We start from the raw sequence: 12675 nt of genomic DNA, 5'->3' as shown, positions 1-12675 counted from the left end.
TTGGGTAACTCTTACAGTGAAGGGTAAGTCCATCCCCTTCTTAATACGGAGGCTACCCACTCCACATTACCTTCTTTACAAGGGCTCGTTTCCCTTGCCTCCATGACTTGTGGATATTGATGGCCAGGCTTCTAAACCTGTTAAAACTCCCCAACTCTGGTGCCAACTTGGACAACATTCTTCTAAGCACTCCTTTTAAGCACTCCTGCCCAGCTCCTTTATTAGATTGAGACATTTTAACTAAATTATCTGCTTCCCTGATTATTCCTGGGCTACAGCCATACTTTATTGCTGCCCTTTTCCTCAATTCAAAGCCTCTTTCACATCCTCCGCTTGTATCTCCCCAACTTAATCCACAAGTATAGGATACCTCTACTCCCTCCTTGGAGACCGATCATGCATCCCTTACCATCCCATTAAAACCTAATCACCCTTACCCCGCTCAATGCCAATATCCCATCCCACAGTTTTAAACGCTTTAAAAGGATAACGCTTTAAAAAGATTAAAGCCTGTTATCACTCGCCTGGTACAGCATGGCCTTTTAAAGCCTACAAACTCTCCTTACAATTACCCCATTTTACCTGTCCAAAAACTGGATGAGTCTTACAGGTTAGTTCAGGATCTGTACCTTATCAACCAGAAAAGTACCTACATGGAAGAGGTTATGTAATATTATTTTACTTCTCCACCCCGTGGTGCCAAACCCATATACTCTCCTATCCTCAATATCTCCCTCCACAACCCATTATTGTTTAGAAGCTTTTAAGCTGCTCCCACACTAGCTCTGCCTAACTCATCCCAACATTTTTCATTACACACAGCCAAAGTGCAGGGCTGTGTGGTTAGAATTCTTACCCAAAAGCTGGGACCTCGCCATAGAGGACCTTTCTGTCCAAACAACTTGACCTTACTCTTTTAGTTTAGCCCTCATGTCTGTGCGTCGCGGCTGCCGCTGCTTTAATACTTTTAGAGGCCCTCAAAATCACAAACTATGCTCAACTCACTCTCTACAGTTCTCATAACTTCCAGAATCTATTTCCTTCCTCATACCTGATGCATATACTTTCTGCCCTCCGGCTCCTTTGGCTACACTCACTTCTTTGTTGAGTCTCCCACAATTACCATTGTTCCTGGCCTGAACTTCAATCCGGCCTCCCACATTATTCCGGATACCACACCTGACCCCCATGACTATATCTCTCTGATACACCTGACATTCACTCCATTTCCCCATAGTTCCTTCTTTCCTGTTTCTCACCTTGATCACATTTGGTTTACTGATGGCAGTTCCACCAGGCCTAATCACCACTCACCAACAAAGGCAGGCTATGCTATAGTATCTTCCACATGTATCACTGAGGCTACTGCTCTGCCCTCCTCCACTACCTCTCAGCAAGCTGAACTCATTGCCTTAACTCAGGCCCTCACTCTTGCAAAGGAATTATGTGTCAATATTTATACTGACTCTAAATATGCCTTCCATATCCTGCACTACCATCCTGTTATATGGGCAGAAAGAGGTTTCCTCACTGCATAAGGGTCCTCCATCATCGATGCCTCCTTAATAAAAACTCTTCTCAAGACCGCTTTACTTCCAAAGGAAGCTGGAGTCATACACTGCAAGGGCCACCAAAAGGCATCAGGTCCCATCACTCAGGGCAAGGCTTATGCTGATAAGGTAGCTAAAGCAGCAGCTAGCATTCCAATTTCTGTCCCTCATGGCCAGTTTTTCTCCTCCTCATCGATCACTCCCACCTACTCTCCCACTAAAACTTCCACCTATCAATCTCTTCCCACACAAGGCAAATGGTTCTTGGACCACGGAAAATATCTCCTTCCAGCCTCACAGGTTCATTCTATTCTATCGTCATTTCATAACCTCTTCCATGTAGGTACTTTTCTGCTAGCATCACCTACCTATCACAAACTTTATCAGTTCTTCACGCCCAAGTGGACTCTCTAGCTGCAGTTGTCCTCCAAAACCGCTGAGGCCTTGACGTACTCACTGCTGAAAAAGGAGGACTCTGTATATTTTTAAATGAAGAGTGTTGTGTTTACCTTAATAAATCTGGCCTGGTATATGACAACATAAAAAAACTCAAGGATAGAGCCCAAAAACTTGCCAACCAAGCAAGTAATTATGCTGAACCCCCTTGGGCACTCTCTAATTGGATTTCCTGGGTCCTCCCAATTCTTAGTCCTTTAATACTTGTTTTTCTCCTTCTCTTATTCAGACCTTGTGTCTTCCGTTTAGTTTCTCAATTCATCCAAAACCTTGTCCAGGCCATTACCAATCAATCTATATGATGAATGCTCCTTCTAACAACCCCACAATATCACCCCTTACCACAAAATCTTCCTTTCAACTTAATGTCTCCCACTCTAGGTTCCCATGCCACTCCTAATCCCCCTCGAAGCAGCCCTGAGAAACATTGCCCATTATCTCTCCGAGCCACCCCCAAAAATTTTCGCTGCCCCAACACTTAAATACTATTTTATTTTATTTTTCTTAGTAATATAAGAAGGCCGGAATGTCAGGCCTCTGAGCCCAAGCTAAGTCATGTATCCTGTGACCTGCACATATACATCCAGATGGCCTGAAGCAACTGAAGATCCACAAAAGAAGTGAAAATAGCCGTAACTGATGACACTCCACCATTGTGATTTGTTTCGTCCCCACCCTAACTGATCAATGTACTTCGTAATCTCCCCCACCCTTAAGAAGATTCTTTGTAATCTCCCCCACCCTTAAGAAGGTTCTTTGTAATTCTCCCCCCCTTTGAGAATGTACTTTGTGTGATCCACCCCCTGCCCACAAAACATTACTCCTAACTCCACCGCCTATCCCAAAACCTGTAAGAACTAATGATAATCCCACCACCCTTTGCTGACTCTCTTTTTGGACTCAGCCCACCTGCAAGGTGAAATAAAAAGCCTTGTTGCTCACACAAAGCCTGTTTGGTGGTCTCTTCACATAGATGCATGAGACAATAAGGACCATTGTAAAAAAGGAAAAATATTCATCAAGCCATTGCCACAGCTAAGGCAGCAGGTGCAAAAAACCTTGCACTTTTTTGAAATACCTTTTTGTTTCATATTGAAAATGCAGCTTTTGGTCGGGCACGGTGGCTCAAGCCTGTAATCCCAGCACTTTGGGAGGCCGAGATGGGCGGATCATGAGGTCAGGAGATCGAGACCATCCTGGCTAACAGGTGAAACCCCATCTCTACTAAAAAATACAAAAAACTAGCCGGGTGAGGTGGCAGGCGCCTGTAGTCTCAGCTACTCGGGAGGCTGAGGCAGGAGAATGGCATAAACCCGGGAGGCAGAGCTTGCAGTGAGCTGAGATCCGGCCACTGCACTGCAGCCTGGGCAACACAGCGAGACTCTGTCTCAAAAAAAAAAAAAAAAATGCAGCTTTTATGTGTGTGGAAGGTTGCTGTAAGGCAGGCATAGTTACGGATTTTAATATGATTTGAGAAAAAGCAAGGTCATTATAAAACAACTTAAAAGAAAGGTAAAAGATCTAAAGCTGGAGAATTTAATGCCAGCAAAGGATGGTTTGATAATTTTGGCTTAAAAATGTCAAGATAACAGGAGAAGCAGATTCTGCTAACCAAGAAGCAGCAGACAAGTTCTCAGATACCTTTAAGAAAATTATTGAGGAGAAAGGATATCTGCTGCAACAGGTTTTTTTGTTTTTGAGACAAGATCTCTTTCTATTACCCAGGCTGGTGTGCAATGGTGTGATCATAGCTTACTGAAACGTCAAATTCCTGGGCTCAAGCAGTCCTCCCACTGCAGCTTTCTGAGTAGCAGGACCACACATGCACACCACCATGCCCAACTAAATTTTTTTTTTTTTGGTAGCGACAGGGTCTTGCTCTGTAGCCCAGGCTGATCTTGAACTCTTGGCTCAAACAGTCCTTCCTCCTCAGCTTCCCAAAGTGCTGGAACTGCAGGTATGAGCGATTCTGCCCAGTCCTGAACAGATTTTTTTTTTTTTTTTTTTTTTTTTAATGAGAAAGACTCTTACTCTGTCACCCAGGCTGGAGTGCAGTGGCATGATCCAGGCTCAATGCAACCTCTGCCTCCTTGATTCACACAATTCTCATGCCTCAGCCTCCTGAGTAGTGGACTACAGGCATGTGCCACCACATCCAGTTAATTTTTGTATTATGTGAGGACAGAGTTTTTGTATTTTGTAGAGATGAAGTTTCTCCATGTTGGCCAGGCTGGTCTTGAACTCCTGGCCTTGAGTGAGCCGCCTGCCTTGGCCTCCCAAAGTCCTGGGATTACAGGCGTGAGTCACCAAAACTGGTCTTTGTTTTGTTTTTTTGAGACAAGGTCTCACACTCTCACCCAGGCTGGAGTTCATAGGAGTTATGACAGAGCCAATCAGGGAAATCATGACGAAGATCATGGATGCAGCACAAAAAGTGATTGAAGGGTGAAGGGTTTCAAGACATGGATCTTAAAGAAATGTAAGAGCTAATAGACACCACACCAGAGGAATGAACAGACAACAACTTGATGGAGGTGAGTGCTTCTAAGCCAGCTCCAGACAACATAGACCCTTCTATGATACAGACACTAAAACTAAAGCAAATGGTGGAAGGAGTGGATTGGTACCATATAGAAATATTTTTATAGAAATTAAAAAACAGAAAAGTCAGACAGAAATTACTATGCATTTCTGTAAGTTGCACAAAGTGTGCCTTCTCCCCTGCCTCTCCTTCTATGTCCTCCACCTCTTCCTCCTCTGCCACCCTGAGACAGCAAGACAATCCCTCTCCTTTTCCTCCACCTCAATGTACACACACTAAGGATGAAGACCTTTATGATAACTCACTTTCACTTAATGAACGGTAAATATATTTTCTCTTCCTTATGAATTTCTTATCAACATTTTCTCTAGCTTACTTCATTGTAAGAATACAGTATTTAGCACATATATAAAATATGTGTTAATCAACTGTTTATGTAATCAGTCAGGCTTCCAGTCAACAGTAGGCTGTTAATAGTTAAATTTGGGGAGGAATCAAAAGTTATATATGGCTTTTTTTTTTTTTTTTAATTGCATTGGGGGTTGGTGCTGCTAACACCCACGTTGCTCAAGGGTCATGTATACAGATTATTTTCTTCATCAGGTATTTTTGTATTTTGTTCAGCAACATACTTCTTCTGTAATCAAACACAAAATGTACTTTGTTATTTTTAAGATTCCCTAATTTTACTTTTAGTATCTATACATTTGCTGGCTCTGTGGCCCAGGCTGCCATGCAGTGGTGCCATCTCGGCTCACTGCAACCTTCACCTCCTGGGTTCAAGTGATTCTCCTGCCTCAGCCTTCCAAGGAGCTGGGACTACAGGTGTATGCCACCACGCCTGGCTAATTTTTGTATTTTCAGTAGAGACAGGGTTTTGCCATGTTGGCCAGGCTGGTCTCAAACTCCTGACTTCAGGTAATCCACCTTCCAAAGTGCTGTGATTACAGGGGTGAGCCACTGCACCTGGCCTCCAAATATTTTTTGTATTTTTTAAAGTATTACATGTAAGTAGTTAAAAAATTCATATAGCACTAAAGTGCTTCCATCACCAACAGGTATTTCCTTTTTCCCCGCTGCCTTCCTCATCTCATCCCATTCCCCAGAACAAGCCATTCTCAACTCAACTGATTTTTCTTCAAATACTTACATTCACATTTCTAAATAAAGTACATATAACCTCTCGAGTCATCTATTTTTAACAATATCAATAACTTCATATTATGGTAAATAAAGATGTTGCTCACTTCTAATTATTTTTTCCTCTCCCAAGTCAACCGTTTATAATTTTGACCCTCATTTCATTTTTTCCCTATTGTGACTATGTAAATATTGTTCCCTGTGAGTTAGGGATATATTAAGATTATATTTTCTTTCTCATATAATTCACTACCTTATCTGGAGTTAATCTGCTACATTTTTTGTGAATATTTAAGTTTTTCTATAATTTCCAATAGTTCAATGCCATACTTTAAATATATTCCCCCCATGATTAAACATGTCAGAAAATTTATCCATTCTTTTTTTTTGAAAGGTGTACCTCAAATCGAGAGTGTACTCTAGATATGCTGCACAGCCACCATCTTAAGATTTCCCTTTCTCGGCCGGGCGCGGTGGCTCAAGCCTGTAATACCAGCACTTTGGGAGGCCGAGACGGGCGGATCACGAGGTCAGGAGTTCGAGACCATCCTGGTTAACACGGTGAAACCCCGTCTCTACTAAAAAATACAAAAAACTAGCCGGGTGAGGTGGCGGGCGCCTGTAGTCCCGGCTACTCGGGAGGCTGAGGCAGGAGAATGGCGTAAAAACCCGGGAGGCAGAGCTTGCAGTGAGCTGAGATCCGGCCACTGCACTCTAGCCTGGGCGACACAGCGAGACTCCGTCTCAAAAAAAAAAAAAAAAAAAAAAAAAAAAAAAGATTTCCCTTTCTCAAGTATACTTTCAGAAAAGATAAAAAAGGCGAGTTGCAGTGGCTCATGCCTGTAATCCCAGCACTTTGGGAGGCCAAGGCAGGCAAATCACCTGAGGTCAGGAGTTTGAGACCAGCCTGGCCAACATGGCAAAACCCTGTCTCTAGTAAAAATACAAAACTTAGCTGGGCGTGGTGGTGGGCACCTGTAATCCCATCAACTCAGGCGGCTGAGGCAGGAGAATCGCTTGAACCCTGGAGGCAGAAGTTGCAGTGAGCTGGGATCATACCACTGCACTCCAGCAACAGACTGAGATTCTGTCTTAAAAAAACCTTCCATGTGCCTTTCCTGCATGGAATCTCTTATTTCTTACAGCCTATATCTTTTTCATTGTTTGTCTTTTGGAGCACCTTTCAGCATTTTCTTTAAAACACTTTCATGACAGATATCTGTTTTCCCTGATCTATTTTGAAAATGTTTTTATCTATCTTCACACTTCACTGATAGTCTGGAAGGTATATAGAATTCTAGGTTGAAAATAATTTTCACTCAAAATTTTTCAAGCATTCTATTATCTTCAAGCTTCCATTAGTATTGTTGAAAAGACTGAGGACATTCTAATTCCCATTTCTTTGTAACTGACTTGTTTATTCTCTCCAGAGATTGTTTCTTATTCCACATTGCTTGGGGTAATTGTCTAGATGAACAATTTTGAATAAAGCAGGATGTGTGCTGTTCGTATCTTCTCTAGACAATTTTTCTTGGCCTCCAGCCCAGGGACTCATGCCAAAGGTCTGAGGAAAGCTGTTATCCTAAAATCTCTGTACAACAATAGAGTGCAGGGAACACCTATTAGCCTCCGTAACACTGGATGGTATACGTTGAAACAAGCCAATGTTCTCCCTGTTTCAGTCGTCTATTGCTGTGTAACAAGCCACCCAGAACTTAGTGGCATAAGGAAACATCTTTTTATTATGCTCATGACTTTGCAGATCAGTAATGCAAGCAGATCAAGTGGGAATAGCTGACCTCTGTTCCATATGACTGGGAACGCAGGTGGCTCAAGTGACCAGGAAGAGCTAGGGTGGGGTCATATGTCTAGGGTTCCAGTTTTTCGTTGTTGTTGTTTTGTTTTTGAGACTGAGTCTCGCTCTGTCACCCAGGCTGACGTGCAGTGGTGTGGTCTCTGTTCACTGAAACCGCCGCCTCCCAGATTCAAGTGATTCTCCTGCCTCAGCCTCTCGAGAAGCTGGGACTACAGGTGCAGGCCACCACATCTGGCTAATTTTTTGTAGAGATGGGGTTTCGCCATGTTGGCAAAGCTGGTCTCAAACTCATGACCTCTGGTGATCTGCCAGCCTTGGCCTTCCAAAGTGCTAGGATTACAGGCATAAGCCAGCATCCCCAGCCAAGGGCTCCAGTTTTGACTGTCAACTGGTTTCTCAATTCTTCTCCATGCAGTGTCGGCTAAAGCTGAACTGTTGGGAGAGAAGCTGAGGCAGGGCTTGCATGTCTGCCAGACTTGCTGGCTCCTTGCTTCTAGCACTCCCATTATCTCAAATAGCCATATGTTCTCATTCACTTGATACACTGTTTCCTTTCAACTCCTACATCCTCACCACCTGTTTCTTTGAGCACCAATAAATAGCGTGGGCTCCCAGAGCTCTAAGCCTTTGCAGCCTCCACACTCACGATGGCCCCCTGGTCCCACTTTCTCTCTCAAACTGTCTTTTTCTCATTCCTTTGACTCTGCCGGACTTTGTTGCCCCCCACGACCTGGTGTTGGGTCTGATCACCCCAACATTCCTGGCTGCCCAACGTGGGACAACAAAGGCCTTGGTGAAGGAATGCTAGAGCATGTGAAAGCAGAGGACACATCATCAAAGGACACCCAAGGATGTCTAAAAGAAGCTCAGCAGGAAAGCTGAGCACTCGGAAGAACCAGGGTAACAATGGGACAAAGTGAAAGCAGACATTCTGCTTATTTACATTTCTTAAGGCATTTATTACGAAGATGGGGAGTGAAAGTTAGTACTCAGAATTTGTTATCACTCTTTAGTACAGTACAGCAGTTTTGCCCATGATTTCTGGAACAAGGGACTATGGAGTTGGATGAATGCGAGAATTGGCAGAGATTTTAAAAAGACGTATAAAGATAGACCAAAAATTCCAGTTTCCATTTGGTCAATGTAGGCGCTAATAAAGACAACTCTTGAGCCATTTCAAACAGATGATGAGGCAGATTCAGATGAGGAAGAGGAAGATGAATGTAAAAAACTAACTTCAGATTCTGAGTGTGAGGAACAACTACCAGAGGAGATTAAAGAAAAGAAAGGAAAACTTAAGAAAATATATTTTACTAGCCCATTGGCTCCAGCTGCTGAATTAAGTGAATGGCCACCTCCTCTCTCTCTCCTTAATGGGTGAGAAAATAAATTAGTTGAAAAACTTACTGTTTCTATAGTTGCAACATTAAAACCTGGAGCAATTGGTGGTGCTATACAAAATTCTATTCAAAAAGCTAGAGCCAAGGGAGACCTTAAAGCATGGCAATTTCCCATTACTATAATCCAGCAGGGAGGACAGAGTATAGCTAATTGGACCTCTTTTCCTTTTAAGTTACTAAAAGAATTTAAGCAAGCCATTAGTCAATATGGACTGAACTCTCCTTTTGTGCAAATGTTATTAAAAAAATATGGCTCTTGATAATAGATTAATACCATATGATTGGGATATTTTGACAAAATCTGTTCTCACTCGATCTCAGTACTTGCAGTTTAAAACCTGGTGGGCTGATGAAGCTCAAACTCAGGCAAAGGAAAATGCAAGCACAGCCACCTGTGCCTGTTTCCTTTGAACAGTTAATGGGCTTTGGCCCTAACTGTGGTCGATTAGAGAATCAAGCAGTAATGGAGGATGTTGCCATTGTTCAGCTGCACTTTGTGTGTTTACAGGCATGGGAAAGGATAAATGTTACAGGGGAAAAATATTTTTCTTTCAGTTCTGTCTGACAAGGACCTAAAGAACCATATATTGATGTTATTGCTCTGCTCCAAGAGGCTGGGTATAAAGCCATAACTGGGCCAGGCGCGGTGGCTCAAGCCTGTAATCCCAGCACTTTGGGAGGCCGAGACGGGCGGATCACGAGGTCAGGAGATCGAGACCATCCTGGCTGACACGGTGAAACCCCGTCTCTACTAAAAAATACAAAAAACTAGCCGGGCGAGATGGCAGGCGCCTGTAGTCCCAGCTACTCGGGAGGCTGAGGCAGGAGAATGGTGTGAACCCGGGAAGCGGAGTTTGCAGTGAGCTGAGATCCGGCCACTGCACTCCAGCCTGGGCGGCAGAGCGAGACTCCGTCTCAAAAAAAAAAAAAAAAAAAAAAAAAAAAAAGCCATAACTGGTAAAATGGCTCAGGATGTTGTAATATAGCTTCTTGCGTACAATAATGCTAATGCAGAGTGTCAAACTGCTCATAGGCCCCTGAGAGGGAAGCCTCATTTTGCTGAATGTATTAAGGCTTGTGATGTCATTGGCAGTAACTTACATAAGGCTACTCTTTTAGCTCAGGCTATGGCTGGATTAAGAGTAGGAAAGAATATGCCCCACTTCTCAGGCTCTTGCTTTAATTGTGGGCAATTTGGACACACAAGAAAGGAATGTAGAAAAGGAAATCAAAAGGCAAAAACTACTACCATCAATCAACAGAAAAGTCCCAGTGTATGTCCCTGGTGTAAGAAAGGCAATCACTGAGCAAGTCAGTGTCATTCTAAATTTAGCAAAGATGGACAACCTCTTTTGGGAAACAGGAAGAGGGGCCCACCTTGGGCCCCTCAACAAACCGAGACATACCCGGCACAGCCAGTGCCCTTACAAATGTACAATTGTCCCCCATCTCAGCAGGCAGTGCTGCTGTAGACCTCTACAGCACAATTCCCATCTCCTTACTTCCTGGGGAGCCACCAAAGAAGGTCCCCACAGGAGTTAGGGGACCTTTACCCTCAAGAACAGTTGGTTTATTACTTGGAAGGTCTAGTTTATTACTGTACATTTGGGAATAATTGACTCTGATTATACCAGAGAAATTCAATTAGTTATTAGCTCCTCAACTCCATGGTCTGCCTCCCCAGGAGAAAGAATTGCTCAGTTGTTGCTGTTACTGTACATAAAACTAGGAAGCAGCACAGTGAAAAGAACAGGAGACTTTGGTAACACTAATCCAGCAGAAAGGCTGTGTATTGGGTTAATCAAGTGTCTGACAAAAAAACTTATTTGCACAGTAACTATTCAGGGAAAAGATTTTGAAAGACTAGTAGATACTGGAGCTGATGTCTCTATTATTGCTATAAATCAATGGCCCCGGCACTGGCCTAAGCAAAAGGCATCCATTGGTATTGTTGGAGTAGCAGCTGTGCGTCGGAAGTTTTTCAGAGTTATTTGATTTTACCATGTCAAAGGCCGGATGGTAAGGAAGAGACAATTCAATCTATCATTACACCTATTCCTGACAACTTATCAAGTAGAGACTTATTGCAACAATGGGATGCTGAAATATCTATTCCTATGGATCAATATAGTAATAATAGACAAATGATGAAAAATATGGGATATCACCGGGAAAAGGACTAGGAAAAGATAAAAATGGTCAATCAGAACCTTTAGAATTAAAAGAGCAAACAGATCGGACCGGATTGGGGTGTCATTTTTAGGAGTGGCCATTGTTGAGCCTCTGGCTCCCATTCCTCTTGTTTGGCTAACTGCCAAACTGGTTTGGGTGGAGCAATGGCTACTGAAACAGGTAAAACTGGAGGCTTTAAAAGAACTGGTGCAGGAACAATTGCAAAAGGGACATATAGAGCCTCCTTTCTCCCCTTGGAATTCGCCTGTATTTGTCATTAAGAAAAAATCAGGGAAATGGAGAATGTTAACAGATTTAAGGGCTGTTAATGTTGTGATTCAACCCATGGGCACTCTACAACCAGGACTGCCCTCCCCAACAATGGTCCCAAAATACTGGCATCTCATAGTGATCTAAAGGATTGCTTTTTTACCATTCCTTTAGCTGCCCAAGATTATGAAAAATTTGCTTTTACTGTTCCCACCATAAATAATAAAGAACCAACAGACAGATACCATTGGAAAGTACTACCACAAGGCATGCTAAATAGCCCAACTGTTTGTCAAACTTATGTCGGGAAAACTATTAAGCCAGTTAAAGAACAGTTCAAAAAATGTCATATTATTCATTACATGGATGATATTCTGTGTGCAGCTGAAACTAGGGAAGAATTGATGGTGTGCTACAAACAGTTAGAAAAGGCTGTAAATGTGGCATGGTTAATTATAGCCCCCAATAAAATCCAAACTTCTACTCCCTTTCAATATCTAGGAATGAAGGTACAGCAAAGTGCTCTTAAGCCTCAAAATGTTCAAATTCAAAGAAATAATTTAGAAACCTTAAATGATTTCCAAAAATTATTAGGAGACATTAATTGGATTCGTCCAACTTTAGGCATTCCTACCTATGCTATGTCTCACCTCTTTTCTACTTTACAAGGTGATTCTAACCTTAACAGTAAATGCTCCCTGCCCAAAGAAGCATTGGAGGAACTTCAACTAATTGAGGAGAAAATTCAGCAAGCACAAGTAGAATGGATTAATCCAATAGAGCCATTATAGTTTTTCCTACTAAGCATTTGCCTACAGGAGTTATAGTTTAACAGGATGATCTGGTTGAGTGGCTTTTTCTACCTCACAATACAACCAAAATGCTCACTCTGTACTTAGATCAAATTGCTGTGTTAGTAGGACAAGCAAGGCTGTGCACAACAAAGTTAATGGGAGATGATCCAAATCAGATTATAGTTCTATTACAAAACAACAAATTCAACAAGCCTATATTAATTCCCAAGAATGGCAAGTTAATTTGGCCAGTTTTGTTGGCATTCTTGATAATCATTATCCTAAGTCTAAAATCAAGCCATGCAAAATATTGAATGTGCCTTAATTCAAAATGTGACTGCCGGGCGCGGTGGCTCAAGCCTGTAATCCCAGCACTTTGGGAGGCCGAGACGGGTGGATCACGAGGTCAGGAGATCGAGACCATCCTGGCTAACACAGTGAAACCCCGTCTCTACTAAAAAATACAAAAAACTAGCCGGACGAGGTGGCGGGAGCCTGTAGTCCCAGCTACTCGGGAGGCTGAGGCAGGAGAATG

General features: G+C 42.7%; 1 long non-coding RNA gene across 2 annotated transcripts in view; it reads left to right on the top strand.

Moving 5' to 3' along the window:
• The window catches only part of LOC126951140 (uncharacterized), an 87456-nt gene that overhangs the window by 48802 nt on the left and 25979 nt on the right, over positions 1 to 12675 (top strand). The window contains exon 4 of one of the 2 annotated variants that reach the window (XR_007724367.1): positions 2524 to 2757. This is a non-coding gene — a long non-coding RNA (uncharacterized LOC126951140). Of the gene's footprint in view, positions 1 to 2523; positions 3106 to 12675 lie in introns of those variants that run through there. The other variant, XR_007724366.1, reaches the window with a different exon arrangement.

This window comes from Macaca thibetana, chromosome 3 (assembly GCF_024542745.1).
Source record: "Macaca thibetana thibetana isolate TM-01 chromosome 3, ASM2454274v1, whole genome shotgun sequence".
Classification (NCBI taxonomy): domain Eukaryota; kingdom Metazoa; phylum Chordata; class Mammalia; order Primates; family Cercopithecidae; genus Macaca; species Macaca thibetana.
Note: the sequence above shows the minus strand (reverse complement) of the source record. Positions and strands in the feature narration are given on the sequence as shown.